Here is a 3533-nt window from a genome sequence, read left to right on the forward strand (position 1 = left end):
ATAGTAGCTGTTAGGACTGCTGGTCACCAAGAAGGTATTCTAAAAAAGGAATGGGCAAACCCAAGAAGCCATTGAAACTGGGAGAATAGTGTCAAGGAATTGCTTCAATTTACAGATGGGTATCATTAGCTTCTTGAGGAACCATTACTAAAATGAGTTGTAACAGCAGCTAATGTAAGGACAGTGTCTTTAGTTTTGAATGCTACAGAATGGAAGAGAATATTTGGGCTGATGCAAGATTCATAATTCACTGTGGAACAGTCACTAATGATAATACTAGATGGATTTATCTGAATGGCGAACACAAAGGGGACAGACAGTCTGATGGACTGGATAAATTTGCAGTAAGATCTGTTTACCAGGAGAAGGGAAAGTGTGTCTATCCTTCTATAAAAATTCAATGGAAGTGGAAGCTGCATCGAGCGGAGCAAGCTGCTGGCGTAGTGGAAACTGAATGTCAATAAAAGTATCCGTGAAGAATAGTGAAAACTCAGTGGATTCAAAATCCACTAAAAATTCAGAAACAAAGATCTTCCATGGAAGCAAATCAATGGACTCCAGGATATCCTTGGATAGTTGTTACAAAATGGACTACCCTGAGAAGGATTTGTGTATAATGATTAATAATAAGAACTTTCATTCCAGCACTAAAATGGCACCTTGATCTGGTACAGATGTAAATGCAGCAAATCTCAAGGAAAAGTTCAGGAAGCTGAAATACAAAGTCAGGAATAAAAACGATTGTACATGTGAAGAAACTGTGGGATTAATGCACAGTGTCTCTGGAGAAGATCATAGCAAAAGGGGCAGTTTTATCTGTGTGCTTCTAAGCCATGGTGAGGAAGGCGTTACTTATGGAACAAATGGACCTGTTGACCTGAAAAAATTAACGACTTTATTCAGAAGGGATAATTGCAGAAGTCTAGCAGGAAAGCCCCAACTTTTTATTATTCAGGCCTGCAGAGGTACAGACTTGGACTGTGGCATTGAGACAGACAGTGCTTCTGATGATGACATGACATGTCAGAAGGTACTAGTTGAAGCAGACTTCTTATATTCATAGTCCACAGCACTGGATTACTATTCCTGGCAAAATTTAAAGGATGGATCCTTGTTCATGCAGTGACTCTGTGCTGTGCTGAATCTGTTTGCTCACAAACTTGAACTCATGCACATCCTTACTGGGTTAACCAAAAGGTAGCAACAGAATTTGAGTCCTATTCCCTTGACTCTACTTTCCTGGCCAAGAAGTAGATTCCATGCATTGTGGCCATGCTCACATAGGAACTGTATTTAAAACACTGAAGAAGTATTTGGTTTTGTCATTTTACTGTTTTTTGTTTTTTTCTCTTTCTTTCATTTTATTTTTTAGTTTGTAAATTAAGTGAAAAGTTGGTATAACTAATATGTATTTTCTTTCTTCACTTAAGTCTAATCAAATAACTTCAGGTGGTTTGAAACACACCATTTTCATAGTAACAGAACCACTGTGAAGCTACCTCAAACTCAACATCAGGTAGTTGAAACTGAATTTCATTAGTAATAAATTAAAATGGAGAACATTGTGATCATTATGAGAGGAAATGATTGTAAATATACGATGTTCATAATTAGAAAATTTGAGTGATACCGTGCTATGAATTTTCAAATAATTATGAAAATGCTATACATTGCAGTAATGATTTCTGAAAATATGTCCCCTTGTAAGACTATGGGTTTTCATCTTTGTCAAATTATAAAAATGATTATTTGGAATACTGTGCACTAGAACTTGGGGCTCCACTGACATGAACAAAGGCTTGAAGACTTGCTTTTAAAACTGGTTAATTGCATTTGCTCATGGATTTGTGATGTAGTATCTTGAGTATGTCTTTGTGGTTAAAAAATAAAAAAAATCATATAATACTGAAAAGGAGACTGGAAGCTTTATGTGAAAGTGTGAGCACACTGAGTTGACTCTTAAGCCTAATGCAGAGTTCCATGGAGGGACAGAATTACAACTGTAAGGTGCTAACTGGCAGCTCATCAACCAGCATCAGTAGCCTATCATTGGTTCCTATGCAAATCAGTTGTTTCAGATACTAGCAAAAGTACCTGAGCTGTTTGTTATGTAAATGCCTCAAGCTTAGTTATTAGCAGCAGGAAATGAAGACATTGTAGAGGAATGAATATATCAAAAGACACCTTGTATGATAAACAGCGGAATGTAAGGAAAGAGCATGTAATCAATCAGCTGGGTACTTGGTAATCAGAGAGAGTTAGCTCCTGGAGCACCTTTGTGAAGAAGGCAGAGTCATAGACTACAGCTCATACGGGTATGCAGAGGTGGGTACCTCCAAGGCAGGACTTTCCAAGTAAGTAAACCCAAATCAGAAGCTTCTGAAAAGGAAAATATCCAAAGGGGGTGAGAGTCACACACAAACTGCCATCTTCCTTGTGGTAAAGTTTTTGAGCACGTTAAGTTATTTTTAGTTGAAGTTTATTATTTACAAAAAAGAAAGAAAAAAAAAAAAAAAGCTGTGGAAAACTATCATGCTGCCCTCTGAAATGGAAGGACAAAATGCTGTCCTCTGAAATGGAAGGACTTTATAAATCATCCAGCTTGTGCCTCGTTTGGTGCATGAGGATGCTGAAGACCAGAGAAGAGGAAAGAGCAACACAGGGCACAGTCTCCCTCCGTTGGAGGGGTTAGGCTGTCTCCGCATCATCCTGTTAGAGGCTTTTAGTCTGACATGGGCAGTTAGCTTTCTTCTTGCTTGAAGAAAGGAACTCACATTTCTAAATGGCAGCTGTTCATTTGGACTAAGTCTAACCTTTTGCAAGTAAATGTGGCAATACAGCATGAAATGACATCTTAAGGTTGTTCCTGTGTGACAATTTTGTAAATATTTTATTATTCTGAATTTGTGTTTTTTTTAAAAAATATAAATTTAACAAAGTAGTTAAAACAAAACAAAAAACTCAGTGGAGTACTCCAAAGGAAGCAGCTAATTTGTTGCTTATGGAAGCAATGTTGGAATGGCTTTATTGTGACCACAGAATTGATTTGTTCTGCTGTGCATAGGGCCACTATGAGTTGGAACCAACTAGATGACACCTAACAACAATGCCACTTTACACAAGTCATGGCAGATATGGTAATCAAAGGATCCCCTTCTACGTGGGTGATACATGTAGCCTTACTCCTAGAAAAGAACGCAACAGTCTGCGTGGACTGTATAGATACAAGAAACATAGGGTAATTCATAGGGGAATGGAAAGAGGCAATTGGGACAGAAATTAGCCTAGTAGGAAAGAGATTTTTAGATGGTTACTAAGAAATGGGATGAATTTTTCAGACATGGATGGAATTGGTACAAAGGTTCTAATATAGAGCTATGTTGTTTTTGTTGTTAGGTGCCATTGAGAAGGTACCGACTCATAGCGATCTTATACATAGCAGAACAAAACACTGCCCGGTCCTGGGCCAACCTCACAATTGTTGCCACACTTGAGCCCTTTGATGCTGCCACTTTGCCAATCCACCTCACTGG

The 3533-nt window shown here is 38.2% G+C and overlaps 1 pseudogene; it reads left to right on the forward strand.

Annotated features, from left to right (window-relative positions):
• Positions 1-454: 454 nt before the first annotated feature.
• Positions 455-1305, forward strand: LOC102811416 (annotated as a pseudogene).
• Positions 1306-3533: the final 2228 nt, after the last annotated feature.

The sequence above is a fragment of the Chrysochloris asiatica genome, unplaced genomic scaffold (genome assembly GCF_000296735.1).
Source record: "Chrysochloris asiatica unplaced genomic scaffold, ChrAsi1.0 scaffold00004, whole genome shotgun sequence".
NCBI classification, from domain to species: domain Eukaryota; kingdom Metazoa; phylum Chordata; class Mammalia; order Afrosoricida; family Chrysochloridae; genus Chrysochloris; species Chrysochloris asiatica.